Here is a 16,480-nt window from a genome sequence, read left to right on the forward strand (position 1 = left end):
GGTCAAGTCAGTCACCAGACTTTTGGAAATATAAATTTAGAAAGAGAAAGATTCGGGGGAGAAAGTTAACATTTTCTCCTTTTGAGTCTCTTTTTGTCTTACCTTTTAGTGAGAATGAAAGCCATATTTATCGACCAAACTGATTTGACTTGGGTCCTAGTTATTTTGATGACAAATGTCATTATTCTTGTGACATTTGGCAACACTTGTCCCCTAGTGCCCATGTTGATTGACACATGGATATACAAACTTGTATATAGATTAGAGGAATGAACGTTTTATCCTTATGTTATTTTTACTAAGATCTTGTGATCATAAGAGCCTTCAAACTTAGGAGGTTTGTCCTAGGTTGTCCTAGGTTTGGACTTTAAATCCTTGTCACCTACTTAATTTATCCTAGGTGATTTGTCTTAGGATATGAATTTAGGACCTTGGCTCCTTTTGGGTTTTGAAACCTTGTTACTTAGGAGAATCATTCTGGGTGAGTTGTCCACAACTTCGTGGGCTTAATTGGGAGGAAATTTATTAGATGAGGGTTATTGAGATTAAATTTATTTGGGCCTTATTAGGCTTATTTTATTTTTGGTCCAACAGATCCAACGCAAGAATGGCAGAAATTGTTCCGACGAGGTAGATGAATTTACATGGCAATTAACATTACAATCCCTGTTGCTTCTCAAAAAGTCAACAATAACAATAATAATACTTAATATTTTGTCTCAATAATTAGTCCAATCCTACACTTAATCCTACCTCCCAAATATAGCCTAATCCCTCAACTTCATCTCTCTAGATTCTATCTCTCTTGTTCACTCTAGCCAATAACACCAATAATAAATCTCTCTTTTTCATTTTTTGAAGGGAACTCTCAATCTCTCTTTATTTATTTATTTTTTTTAATTCTCTCAACTCATATCAATATTTAAAGGCCATGGAGAACCAAAAAAAGCTTCTCAAGTTCAAGTATCACATAATATTAGCCCTAGTTTTTATCTCTTGCACTCATCTCAGTCATCGTTCCAGCACCAAGCTTCCTAAACATTTTAGCCTACTTTTGGTCTTTGTTTCTCTTAGTCACACTCTTTCTTGTTAAAATCATCGTCTTTGGCAAAATCTCGATCTCTGCTGCAGATTCTTCTTCTTTTTCTTCTAGTTAAGCCTTCTTGATTATGTTATGGCCACCTCAATAAGAAAATAATTTTTTAATTTGGACTTACATCTTAAAATTGGGGTAAGATAACCGGGCAAGATGATTTCGTCCTTATTATTGTTTAGGTAAGGTTATATGCACTTTGAGTAACAAAATGGCGGCAGCTACTTCATCATTCACTCCATCGATCGCCAAACCTACTCCATCATCATCATCGAAAACCCTAAAATCTGTAGGGTCTATCTCACTTTGGTGGACCAAAAACTCTAAAGTCAAAAATAATTTGTTTGATGTGTAATTATTGTAAAATTTTAGACTTCGACGAAATTAATGAGAAAATATATAAAGGAAATAAGTGAAGAATCAAGAGAGCTATAGTCATTTCACGCATTGAGAAGATGCTGCGAGAGAGAGAAAGACAGAGGTATTTTTTCTTTAAGTTTTCAATCTTTGATTTAACGATCGCAAGATGATTTTAACTCTGATTTCTCCCAAATTTGGAGGGTAAGTTCCTGACATCGCCCTCTATATTTTTATTGGTGTTGATCTGCATTTTATTCTCTTGGTAGCTGTTATTTGAGATACCCATTTATTAGAGAAATATATATTAGATCTATTATTGTAAACTAAGATTGTTGAGAATCTTGATGTTGTTAGCCTCTAGTGTTATCTGGAGAAAAATTTGTGCCGTAATCCCATTAATATAGTGGAAGTTTATATCAGACTATAATCCTGTGGTTTTTTTCCAATTTGGGTTTTCCACGTTAAAATTGGTGTCTTTTGTGGTTGATTTATTACTTTGGATTTGTTAGTTTATTTTTCTGCCTATTTTTTTATAATTTACATCTTATTTTAATCACACAAAAAGGAAAAGAATTTTGTTTCCGTTTAATTTACAGCTACTTTTGTGGGTCCATCTGCCAACAAAACCAGAATTCAAGCCTCTCAATCTAGGGTTTCTCTAATCCACCGCGAAGTCGTTGAGAGCTCTCAAAGCTACCAATGACAATGGAAACGGCTTCGTTTTGGGCTCAGCTCTCGGCGTTCGGATGGTGTCTACTCCTACGGTTAAGACACCTCTCTCGCTCGATTTTGAGACATCTGTTTTCAAGAAGGAGATGATCTCTCTCACTGGCCACGATGAGTACATTGTGAGACGAGAAAGAGATTTGTTGAAGTTGCTGCCGGACGCATTCAAGGGGATTAATCATATTGGCGTTATTGGTTGGGGTTCCCAGGGACCTGCCCAAGCTCAATTCTTGGGTAGGTTCCTGGGAACCCCAACCTCTAACGTTAATTTGCTTAATCCCCTTGAATGCGTCCGGCGCAACTTGAACAAATCCCTTCCTCCTCTCACAATTTACTCATCGTGGCCAGCGAGAGAGATCTTCTCCTTCTTGAAGATAGATGTCTTAAAATCGAGCGAGACAAGTGTCTTAACCACAGGAGCGGACACCATCCGAGCACTGAGAGTTGAGCACGAAATGAAGCCATTTCCATTGCCGCTGGTAGCTTTGAGAGCTCTCAACGACTTCGAGGTGGATGAGAGAAGGAAGGGATTTTGATGACGATGATGGAGTGGGTTTGGCAATCGAGGGAGTGAATGATTAAGTAACACCGTCATTTTGTTACTCAAAGTACGTATAACCGTCATTTTGTTACTCAAAGTACGTATAACCTTACTTGAAACAATAATAAGGACAAAATCGTCTTGCCCCGGTTATCTTATGCCAATTTTAACAAGTCCAAATTAAAAAATTATTTTCTTGTTGAGGCTTATTACTGCTTATGTTGTACGTACAGTAGGTATTTTTTTCAAGCAACAAATTAATTGACATTGGATTACATTTTCTGAGTATCCGCAATCAGAATTGTATGGCTTGTTTAATTGTTTTAAAAGTAAGTTCACATTTGATGGTCTTGAAGAGGAGTTGAAAGCTGTATTTTCTTCTCAAGTTAAAGAAAGATTCAAAGATTATATGAAGAGTACTAGAGATGAAGTCTTCAAAAAATTTAAAACAGATGGGGAGTGTTATTTTAATTGCCCATCAACTGTTGAGAAATATGTATGGCATCAAATGGTGGACAAATGGTTGAGTGAGAAATGGCAGGTATTATATATTCATAATTTTTGTTGCTTAATTATTTATTAAGCTGTATTCATGATTGTTGTTGTTGTTGCTTGATTATTTGTTGGTATGTATGATAGTGTTTAATTGTTGGACTATTTTGTGTTTGTTTCATCTTTTCTATCTTGCTGCTTAATGACTCAATAAGATTTCTTATTTCTAGTTTTATTTAGGCATTTTTATATTTAGTAATTGTATTAAGTCTGTTATTTCTTTTTTATTTAGAAATCTTTTATATTGATTATTAGAATCCGATAATAATTACTTTTTTGTTTGTTGATGTTTTGCTAAAAAATATAAAGTGTTTATCTTTACATTTGATTCTCTCTCTATGTATGGTGAATTTAATAATCTGATCATATGTAGAAGTGATTTTTCCTTTCATACTTATGTTATATATGAGTCTGTATGCTAAGTTTGAAATTAATTTGACCATGATGAATGGGTTAGATTTGGTGTAGGTAAATCTAATGATTGGGTTTATTTAAATCCTATGCAATAATTTTAATTTCAACTTAGTTAAATAATTTTAGTTTACAATGTTGAATGTAATGAATCATTTTTTACTTTTATGTAGAAATCTAGTAGAACAAGTGCATTGAACTGTTACAAACCATCTAAAGTAGTGCATACAACTGGATCGGTTAAAATGCTGAAGAAGAAAAAGGAACTGGCATATGATCATAGTTGTCATAAATTTTCTTATATTTATATTTTATCATAGAAGTGCTTTTAAAAGATTTACTTTGTTGTCATAAAATAATTATTTTGATTCTTAATATTTTAGTTTTTATAATACAAATTAATTAATTATCTAACATTATTTTTATTATTGTTATTTTATTGATAGGTGAGAAAAATAGGAATGAGCCTATTGTTGCACAAATTTTATTGAACTCGCAAGTGCACGAATATATTGTAGAATAAATCAATTGTGACGAGTGTCGATCCCACAAGGATGTGAATTTTAATTATATGTAGAATTAATTTTCTATGAATGTGGTTGGATTTGTGGGGAAAGTGATTTAGACTATCTTAGAATTTAAATTGGAATGGCGGAATTAAATTAAAGTGAAAACTATTATAATTGAAGCACTTGGGTATCTGGATCCGTATCAACATACACCATCGGCTAAATATTCCTTATTAGTGCTAATTAAATCATGAGGGGGGAATCCACACCTCATGAATCACACTCTAATAAATATGGTACTAAGGGCTTATCGTGCCAAATAATAATAACCTTGTACTAGGGAGCCAGTGAAATCAGGGCGGTATCTAGACAAGATTATTATTATTTGTCGACAAAAAGTCAAAACATCCACAAAAATTAGAGGGGAAGAGAAAATAAATTTACCAAGTAAAGCCCGTGACACATGTTGAGACTTCACCTTCAACCCAAGCTTGAAAGAAAATTAGCTACTCATAATTGAACTAGGGGTAAAATAGAAATTTATTAAAATACGTAGAAAATACAAGATAGCAAAGGAATTATAGAAAATGGAGTTCAAAAATGAATTCAGAAATGCCAAATTAGGGGGGAGAGACCCTATTTTTATAGATACATTGAGTAAATCATGGTCATCGGATTAAAAACAGTTTAGTCGCTCATGATTGCACCACGTCATCAATCAACAGTACGCGGTTTGACCATGTGGTTTGAACAGTGACATGGTTTGACTACGTGGTTTGAACAATCAACAAGCTTGAACAATGACGTGGTTTGGTTGAAAATAATCCTGTGTATATGCATGTACTGTACGCATGATTTTTGGTCCATTAACATGCTGCCACGTCACCGATCAACAATGTATAAGAATTTTCTCCAATGGAATTGTGACACCTCATCAGTCAATGTCACGTCATCATTCCGTATGTGTGAACAGTGTTGTGAACAGTAACATGGACAGTATCGTACATGTGAGCAATGTCATTTTTCCTTTTATGCTCCTCCTAAGGTTTTCGACTGTCCTGAGTTCAAAAGTGATGTCCGTTTTGCTGTCTGAGCTCTCGTTATTGTGAAATGATCATGATGCCCCTAAAATACATAAAATACTTAATTAAAATAAAATACACATAATTAAATCACAAGAAGCTTAAATACATAAAAGTAAGGATGTTAATAAGATTTGAAATGTAAAATGACGATTTTCTCCTTTATAAATATATATTTTCTAACACTTAACACACCCCCAACCAGCTTATTGCTAGTCCCTAGCAAATAAAGCGAAAATAAAATTCAAACCCAAAACTATTTTTTTAAAATACTCTTGTTTATTCAATCAGACTAATGATAGTAATCAAATAAAAGTATAAATATTATCTCCAATATAAAGAAACATCACACCTACATTCACCATTCACATGCATCAGTCCAGCAGACTTTGTCAAAGTTACTTTCAAGAATAACATGTCAAACCCCAAAATCTCACTCATAGTAGTGACACTCTCACAAAAAAATTAAACCCAATAAAAATAGTACTCTAATGAATGGTAAATTGAGAGAAAATAATAAAAAAATAATATCACACGCTCTCACTAGGATGAAAGAAATATGCCCTCAGCTTAGAAATAATAATATGATATCAAGTCAAACAAAATGCTAGTCAACCCAATTTATTTATTTATTTTTTTATGCACCATTACATCTTTTTAGCCCATATAATTAGCTTCTACTTCAGACTATAGCTCCCTAAAATCAGGAATGACTTTTATTAGAATGTAACGTAGGCTAAGGACATGGTTAACAAATGAAGGAAAATAGAAAAAAATAAAATTTATGTTTGAGAAAAAGTAGAAATCTTTTGGAAATTACAAGGTGGATTTCACCTATTATTGCTTTTTTTTTCTTTTTTTTTGAACTAAAATTTTTTTTTTTTGCACAACTTCACTGAACAAAATAATTATTTACATATTTCTCAAACATAAATAGGTGATGGAGCTTGTGAGATATCGAGTAATACTCCAAATCGGAGTGGGTCAAGATAATAAGTTGAAAAAGAAATATATATATATATATATATATATATATATATATATATATTAAGGTTTAAAAGGGTTAACTATGGATTTTTTACAAAAGTGATGGCTAGAAAGGTTCAAACAGGTCAAAGATGGCATTTCTATCGTCTTTTAGGGCTCTAAATAATTTTTCATATTTACTAGTTAGATGGACCTCAAGATGTAGCAACACACATTTTTTTCTTCTTTTTTTATCTTAATTTTTTTTTCTTTTTAAAGGTTGACTCAAAAGAAATCTAGAAACTTATATAAAATAATAAACTGCTAAGCTGTATGAAGAATGAGCAAAAGGGGTTACTCTCCAAGGAAAATGATAGGCTCAAAAACTCACTTGGTATTTATTATGACATGTGCATTTCTTCAAGTAACTCATATTTGTCTCCAACATCAACATATAGAATAGTAAACATAGCATAACATCATTTAAGACCAAAGATAATACAAATAATAAAATTTGAAAGTCATCCAATATTAAAAAAATAATCACAAATTTTTATTTTTTGTTTCAAACAATATTCTACCTCCCAACCTATTCTAAACATGAAAGGAAAATATGCATGCAGAAAAACTAATTAGAAAAGTTACACTTAAAATGATAGAAAAATAAAATATTTTTTTTTAAAACGAAGAAGATGCGTTTCTAGAGGCATTACACTCCATATTCAGCTATCTTCGGCTCAAAAATTTGAAAATGTATATTTATAAAGGAGAAATTAGAAAGAAGAAAAAAATGATTGTCAAAACTTAATAAAGAAAAAGAAAATGTCTTGAAATTTTTTTTATTTTTTTAAAATGAAGAAGATGCGTTTCTAGAGTAACTACACTCCATATTCAGTCATCTTCAACACAAAAAGTTAGTCACGGTTAGTCTCTACAACAAAAAATTAGTAAAAACTTAACCAAGATTCCACAATTGTCGACTATTCCCTCCCTCCAACCAGAACAAAACATTGTCCTCAATGTTTTAAAGAAAAAAATTAGAGTTTAGAAGACATCACCTGGGTGGTGCAACATAGAAGAAAATAATTACAACCGGAGAGTTAAATCTAATTTATACTTCTTACTGCGGCTACTGTTACCATCATTATTAGGACGCTCCAACACAAAAGTCCAGGGGTCTGGCTCTGGTCTATAAGCTTGTAACAGATCAAGTAGCTCATTAGCAGTGTGAGTACAAATAAATATTTTTTTCGCTGTGGAAGGAATGAAGTAGTTTTTTTATTACATGGTTAAGAAATGCGATAAAGCCATCATAAAAGTTATTGACATTTAACAAACCGATGGGTTTCTGGTGAATGTGCAGATGGGCCCAAGATGCTAACGTGATAAGTACCTCTAGAGTTGTAAGATCTCCTGGAAGGAAAATAAAAGCATCAGCATGATTAAGCATTTCAGTTATTCTTTCCTACATACCTGAGACTACTAACTTTTCTCCAGTCGATGAGTCAAACAAATTGCCCAAAGGTTTTAGGGCTCTTGGGATGGTGCCTAACACTTGACTTCCTCTAACAAAAGCAGCTTCTGAGACCAATTTTGATAACCATCGGTTACCTCCTCCATACACCAAATGTAATTTTCTCTATGCTATGCTTCGACCAAGATCTATGGTTGCCTCAACGAACTCTTTATGCTTGCCATAGTTAAATCCAGAAAGCACACAAATGTTCTTGAATTGTTTTTTTAGAGTAGCTGCCATTGGGATACTTCTAAAAAATAATGTGTGAGTGCTTGACAAAAAATCATATTTAAAAATCTTGGTGACAGTGGGTCATAACTGTGTATGATGTAGCATGTCAGTGTCAATTAACGCGTAAAGTACATGGCTCGATAGTCAAAAAGCAAATAGTAAAAAAGAAAAAATGATAAAATAAAATTATTAAAGACAATAATGCAAATGATAAAACAACAATGAAATAAAATAACCATGAAGTAAAATGATATTTACAGGTAGTTGCGACTATGGCTCACATCTTCCTCTGGTTTTATGTCCAGAAACGACTTAAACGCCCTTTATAGGTTGAGGATAGGCTTCTCATCCAGTTTTCATATAAACTGGAAAACAGGATCGTTTATAGTCAGATTCCCGAGACTATATCGTGCATGCTCTTTCTGGAATAATGGCCATAACTGGAGAATTGCTCCTTGTACATATCCACTGGGATGCATTTCAAGAGACAAATGGATATCATCTAATGACTCCTTATTCAAGCCATCCCTAATGAATTGAATCTTATCTTCTCTGTTATCAGACACCATTCCTAAAGAATATGATTTTTTATCGCATTTCATTCTGGCACACTTATGACAAGAAACAAAAATTCTTCGAGCTCTTCGTTTTCTTGCATAATTTCCTTTACCACAACCGGGCATGTATTCAATAAGTTTTGGAAGTAACTCACTTGCCAATCGCACTTTAGCCTCGATTAACCAGCGGATGTCAGCAGGTATGTTATTCCTCATGAGCAATCGCATGCGTTTAGACCGAGCTTTATGGATTATAAGGAGGACATTTTGAGGAAGTGAAGGGAATCAATTGTGAAGATTTACTAGAATCTCGTTTCTGTCCATACCTTCGCCTTAGAAGATCAGTTATTATGGGAAACTGAAGTAACCGACTTGATTATTACGGAGTACCGTTATCCGCCACTTCACCAGGGTAACAAACTAAAACACACAAACAGAAAAACAAACTAAAACACACAAAGAAAATTACAATCGTCCTCTTATTGAATTTACCTCAAGCTCCAACTGGATGTTGTAGACACCTCTCTCAATGTCTCTGAGTTGGCTTTCTAAATCTTCAACATGGGATACTAACTCTGGTGGTTGCAGAGCCCAAATATGATGTGTTTTACAAAATCAAATCTTCCTTTTGAGATGAGATTTTACACATTGAAGTGGTCTAAAAATGTCCAGGAGGAATTGTTTAGCTATGACACTCATGATTAACAATGATAAGAGAAAACTTAATGGTTAAACAAACACACTTACGAAAAAATAATTTCAATTAGCAAAAGAATAGTAAAAAGAAAAAAAATCAAATCACCAAAAAGAAAAAATTCAAATATGGTAGGTCACTCAAATTTATTTCGGTATCCTCTCCATGTGGTTGGTGATAACTCTATGAAATCCGAGTTATCATGGCACTTTTAGATTTAAATCAATAATACTTAGAGAGTAAATTATGTGTTTCTATTGTATTTTTGTTACATTTTGCATAAATAATCATTTTAGTCAATCTTAATAAGTTTTGCTCGATTTAAAGTAATTCGTGCTCAAATTGTGTGCATAATTGTAGGTTTCCAGAAGCTTATAATTCATGGAAGGAATGCTATGCAATAGACTTGCAAAAATAAGGAAAGAACATGGTTAGAAAAGAGTTGAAACAAATCTGGAACAGTGCAGTTGTTGTAGATATTGCTGTAGCAATCTTGAAACAACGACAGAGAAAATTCCGCGCAGGATATTTACAGAATTGCGATCTGCAGTTTCCTAATCTGACTTATGCGCGCCCTAGGCTTCTGTTTACCCTAATTTTCAACTATAAAAGAAGCACATATCATAAAGAAAAGGGAGGGTCGTCACCCAAGGAGAAAAACACAAAGAAACAAAAGAAAAACAAGATTCAAGAGAGAGATTAAGGGTTGCACAAGAAGAATCTGCAGAAATCAATTGGGAGCTCAATCCTTCTTATTCTTCTCTTGTTTTCTCGTTTTCTATTTATTTATGGGGATGTGTTTCATGGCTGAAACTTTGTTCTTTATTTTTCTTTTGCAAATTATGAGCTAAATTTATTTGTGGTTGAGTGATAAACAATCTTAATGATTTATTGATTGGAAATATGTGTTGCTGCAGGTTTGCTGTAGCAGTTTGTTTTGATAGTATTTATGTTTATTCATTATTTCGGTTGATCACCTATTTAATGATACAAGTTAGGAGAGAGCAGCAAAATGACCTATTTTAGTGGAACATATCAGAACAATACTTGATCTTAAATTGAGTTTCCCGGATTGAGTTTTAACTTGAGTCCCAAAAGGGCCATGCTTGATTTAAGATTAGTGATGAACTAGACATATGGATTCACCTTGTAGGGTAAATAGAACCTAAGCGTGTAATGCTATATCTTATATTGGCATAATAATTGATCATTGTTAGGTTGCATATAGATATAAGATATCCAACATGCGACGGCTGAGGATACATAAGGTTTCTGCCCAGTATTGTAGCAGATACTACAACAACCGAACCAAACATTAGAAAAATAGTTAAGACCATTAAGAGAGTTTATTCACTCAACTACTTTATATTCCTATTGATTTTATCCTTGAGATTGACGTGATAATTTACTTTGTTGCATTTTATTTATTGTGTTTTTATTTTAATTAGTATAATAGTTTCACCAATTGTTTTATTTTATTTTAGCACAAAAATCTGCACTATTAAGATTGTTGTAGCAAATCTGATAACATCAATCCCTGTGGAGACGATCTTGAATCCTCATCACTTTATTACTTGTTGTGTACACTTGCACATTGACACCAATAGCATTAATATTTTTACACCAACAGTTGGTACTCTAGATATGGCTTTAATTTTTTTCCATTAACTTTAAACATGACCCCGTTCTTTGGGTCCTTAATTTCAATTGCCCCATATGAAAAAATAGTGCGAACAATAAAGGGGGTAGACCATCGAGAGCGTAACTTACCTAGGAATAAGTGCAAGCGAGAATTGAATAAAAGCACTTTCTGACTTGGGGTGAAAGATTTTCTCATAATTTTCTTGTAATGAAAGACTTTCATTCGCTGCTTGTAAATTTTGGAATTTTCGTATGTATCATTGCGAATTTCTTCAAGGTTTGCCAGCTGTAATCTTCTTTCTGAGCTAGCTTGCTGCATGTCAAAGTTGAATTTCTTAATGGCCCAATACGCACGATGCTTGAGTTCCACAGGTAGGTGATAAGTTTTTTCATACACTAGCCTGTAGGGTGACATCCCAATCAGGGTCTTGAAAGCTATTCTATATGCCCATAATGCATCATCAAGTCTTAATGACCAATTTTTTCTGTCTGACCTCACTGTCTTTTCTAATATATGCTTTATTTCTCGATTGGAGATCTCAACTTGGCCATTGGTTTGCGGATGATATGGGGTCGCCACTTTGTAAGTGGTGGAATACTTTGTCAAAAGAGCTTTGAATGCTTTGTTACAAAAGTTAGCACCACCATCACTGATTATTGCTCGAGGGAATCCAAAGCGTGAAACAATGTTGCTTTTCAAAAATCCTATCACCACCTTGTGATCATTGGTTCTACATGGAATTGCTTCTACCCATTTCGATACATAGTCAACAACAACCAATATGTATTGATGGCCAAAAGAAGGAGGAAATGATCACATGAAGTCGATACCCCATATATAAAAAATCTCAACCACTAACATTGGATTTAGTGGCATCATATTCCTTAGCGTAATGCTCCCCATTCGTTGACACCTATCACATGAAAAACAGAAAGTGTAAGCGTATCGAAATATAGTTGGCCAATAGAAACCACATTGTAAAACTTTAGTTGCTGTTTTCTTAACACTGAAATGGCCTCCACAAGCTTGTTCATGGCAGAATGAAATGATATTTTGAATTTCACTTTCTAGGATACATCGTCTAATAATTTAATCTACACAATACTTGTAAAGATAAAGGTCATCCCAAAAGAAATTCTTTATTTCTGGAAAAAAAATTGGATTTGTCTTACTTGGTCTAATACTTTGGAAGTTGACCTGTAAGAAGATAATTAACTATATCAGCATACCAAGGTAATACTTCCACACTCATTAATTGTTCATCTGGAAATGACTTATTCAATGTTAATGGCTCTGTAATTGTGTCAAAACACAACATTTTCTGTGCATTTCTTATCTTTAAATTCCAAATCGAATTCCTACAAAAGTAACACCCAACGAATTATCCTATCTTTTGCATTTTTCTTTGTGAGAAGATATTTAAGAGCAGCATGATCTGTAAGTACAATTATTTTACAACCAATAAGATAACATCAAAAGTTTTCTAATGCAAACACTACTGCTAGCATTTCTTTTTCAGTAGTTGAATAGTTCAATTGTGCATCATTTAATGTCATACTAGCATAATAAATAACATGGGGAATTCGATCAACTCTTTGTCCTAATACTGCTCCTACTGCATAATTAGATGCATCGCACATGAGTTCAAATGGTAAGCTCCTGTTTGGGGGCTGAATGATGGGTGATGATGTTAACAACTGCTTTAGTTTTTCAAATGCCACAAGACATGAATCATCAAAGATAAAAGGTACACCATTAGCAAGTAGATTGCATAAGGGTCTAGAAACTTTGCTAAAATATTTAATGAAACGTCTATAAAAACCAGCATGCCCAAGGAAAGATCTTACTTCTCTAACTATTTTAGGTGGAAGAAGATTGAAAATGAGATCTATCTTTGCTTTGTCAACCTCATTATCTTTGTTTGAGATGATGTGACCGAGAACAATACCTTATTTTACCATAAAATGACACTTCTCCCAATTTAAGACTAAGTTCTTCTCGATACATCTCTGCAGAACTAGTGTTAGATGATGTAAACATTAATCAAATGAGTCACCAAAAATAGAAAAGTCATCCATAAAGACTTTAAGAAACCGTTCAACCATATCAGAAAAAATGCTCAACATGCATCGCTGAAATGTAACAGGTGCATTACATAATCCAAATGGCATCCACCTATATGCAAAAGTGCCAAAATGGCAAGTGAAAGTGATTTTCTCTTGATCTTTTGGTGCAATAGGAATCTGATTGTATCCGGAGTAGCCATCTAGAAAGCAATAAAATTCATGGCTTGCTAATCTATCAAGCATTTGATCAATGAATGGTAAAGGAAAATGGTCTTTACGTGTTACAAAATTCAACTTTCTATAATCAATGTATACACGTCATCCTGTAGTTACTCTAGTGGGTATTAATTCATTCTCAGTATTGGTAACTACTGTGACTCCTGACTTTTTGAGGACAACTTGTACAGGACTGACCCATGAACTATCAGAAATGGGGTAAATGATACATGCATCTAATAGCTTAAGAACTTCCGTTCTAATAACTTCTTTCATGTTAGGATTTAACCGACGTTGCATTTTCCTAGTAGGTATAGCATTTTCATCATGGTGAATGTAATGCATGAAGTCTACTGGGTTTATACCTTTTATGTCAGCTATAGTCCATCATAATGCTCTATTGTGCTCTTTTAAAACATCCAACAACTTACCTTTTTGTTCGTTATTTAGGGATGATGAGATGATTACCAGTAGAGTGCTTTCTTCTCCCAAAAATGCATATTCCAGAGTGTTGGGTAATGATTTGAGCTCGAGTTTCGGTGGTGACTCTGATGATGGGATGAGTTTCTTCTCTGATGGTGCTAGTTGTTCAACTATTGACTTTCATTTATTAGTGTCCATGGATGGTGCTGAGTCAAGTAGGGCGTTGACCTCATCGACTAATATGTCAATATCAAAATCTAAATTAAAGTGAGTTAAACATGTTTGTAAAGGATCGTCACTAAGGTTTGAAAGAAAAGTGTCATCAACTAATGCTTCAATTAAATCTACATAAACAATTTCATCATCTGCATTGTGAAGTTGTTTAGCAATGTTGAAGATGTTTAGTTCTATAGTCATGTTTCCAAAGGACAACTGCATATTTCCAGTCCTGCATTGAATGTGAGCATCAGCAGTTACCAAGAAAGATCGGCCGAGGATAATGGGGATGTGCTTCCTTGAATTCTGTATTGGTTGAGTGTCAATTACAATGAAATCAACATGAAAATAAAACTTGTCTACCTGGATAAGCACGTCCTTTACAATACCACGAGGTATTTTCGTGAACCGATCTACAAGTTGTAATACCACTGGAGTTGGGTGTAATTCTCTGAGTCCAAGTTTCACAAATACTGAATAAGGCAACAGATTTACACTAGCTGCTAAATCCAACAAAGCATTCTCAATTATGTGGTTCCCTATACTACGTGAGATAGTGGGGGAGTCTGGATTTTTGCATTTTAGAGGGATTTTATGTTGAAGTATAGAACTAACATTTTCTGTTAAAAATGTCTTCTTTTGAACGTGAATATTTTTCTTTTTAGTACAAAAGTCTTTAAAAAACTTGACATAAAATGGTACTTATTTTATAGCATCAAGCAAAGGGATGTTAACACTTACCTGTTTGAAGATTTCAAGAATCTCACCTGTGGATTTTCCCTTCTTTCCTTTAGCTAACCTTTGAGGAAAGGGAGCTTTAGGAACATATTCTCGTGGGTCGGTTTCTTCTTTCTCCTCTGATGGTGAATCCTCAATATTTACGGTACAATTTGATTTGTTTTTGTCACTAGTCATCTCCACTTTATTGTCAACTTCTTTTCCTTTGCACAAGGTTATGATGGCTTTGACCTCTCTGTGCTGCTGAGGTGAACTGGTACTTACTTCATGCACTCCTTTAGGATTAGGTACTGGTTGACTTGAAAACTTGCCTTTTTCAACAATCATTGTCAAAGTCTGAACTGAAGAAGCAAGCTGTCCCACTATCTTCTCGAGGCTTGAAATTGATTGGGCTTGTGAGTTGAAGCTTGCTCTCATCTCATTTCGTAGTTAATTGATGGTGCGGTTTTGTTGCTCGATTATGGAGTGGGTCAGATTCTTGAAATTCTAGAATGCATCCTCTCATGGTCTGGGTTGAGAGCAGTTCTGATTCTGATTGTATGGTCTAAATCGTGGCTGAGAGGCTTGAGGAACTTGAGAAATTGGTTGCATTGGTGGAGCTGGAGCTGCTGGTCCATTCTGTTGGAATCCTTGAGACCATGAAAAATTGGGGTGGTCTCTCCATCAAGGGTTACATGTGTTGGAGTATGGTTGTAATTTGATGGTTTTCTCATTACACCTATGGCATTTGTTTGATTTGAGTATGAGTCATGGTCATGTGATTCTGTTGATTTAGCAGTCGATAACGATGCTATTTGTCGAGAGAGACTTTCAATTATCGCTTTGACTTCTTTAATTTCTGAACTTGACTCGCCAATGTGAACCCCATTTACTTCCTTAATTCTTTTAGTACTCTTGAACGATCGACTCCGTTGTTGGGAATTATTCATTTGTCGCTGGAAGAATTCCAAAATCTCTGATGCACTTTTTGAGATTAGCTCTCCTCCACTTGTTGCCATTAGCCATTCTTGCACATGCGACAATAATCCCTCCAAGAAGTATTGACATTGGTGCCATTAATCGTACCCATGATGTGGACACTTCAAGAGTAGCCCATTGAATCACTCTCATGTTTCGAAAAAATGCTCGTCTTCTCTCTGGGTAAACTCTGAGATTTCTGTTGTGCAAATTTTGTTGAACTCGCAAGCGCACGAATCTATTGTAATATAGACTAATGGTGACGAGTGTCGATCCCACGAGGAGGTGGATTTTAATTGTGTATAGAATTAATTTTGTAAATAGGTGGTTGAAATTGTGGTGGAAGTGATTTAAATTATCCTAAAATTGGAATTGAGATGGCGATAATAAATTCTAAAATTGGAATTGCAATGGCGAGAATAAATTGAAGCGAAATCTATTGAAATGACGTACTTGGGTATCTGGATCCGTATCAACATGCATCATGGGCTAAATAATCCGTATTAATGCCAATTAAATCATGAGGGGGGAATTCACACCTCATGAACCACGCTCTAATCAATATGGTGCTAAGGGCTTATCGTGCCAAATAATAATAACCTTGTACTAGAGGGCCGGTGAAACCAAGGCGGTACTAGACAAGAATATTATTATTTGTCGACGAGAAGTCAAAACATCCACAAAAACTAGAGGGGAAGAGAAAATAAATTTACCAAATTAAGCCCATGACACATGTTGAGACTTCACCTTCAACCCAAGCCTGAAAGAAAATTAGCCACTCATATTTGAACTAAGGACAAAATGAGAATTTATTAAAATACGAAGAAAATACAAGATGGAGAGGGAATTACAGAAAATGGAGTCCAAAAATAGATTCAGAGATATCAAATTAGGGGGGGGAGGCCCATTTTTTATAGATACATGGAGTAAATCATGGCCATCGGATTAAAAACAGTTTGGACGCTCAGGATTGCGCCACGTCAT

At 34.3% G+C, this 16,480-nt stretch overlaps 1 non-coding gene across 1 annotated transcript; it reads left to right on the forward strand.

The window, feature by feature from the left end:
* Window positions 1–15,601: 15,601 nt before the first annotated feature.
* Window positions 15,602–15,706, forward strand: LOC112097112. The gene has a single exon (XR_002904769.1). It is a non-coding gene; the product is annotated as a small nucleolar RNA R71 (small nucleolar RNA).
* Window positions 15,707–16,480: the final 774 nt, after the last annotated feature.

This window comes from Citrus clementina, unplaced genomic scaffold, assembly GCF_000493195.1.
Source record: "Citrus clementina cultivar Clemenules unplaced genomic scaffold, Citrus_clementina_v1.0 scaffold_7, whole genome shotgun sequence".
Lineage (NCBI taxonomy): Eukaryota > Viridiplantae > Streptophyta > Magnoliopsida > Sapindales > Rutaceae > Citrus > Citrus x clementina.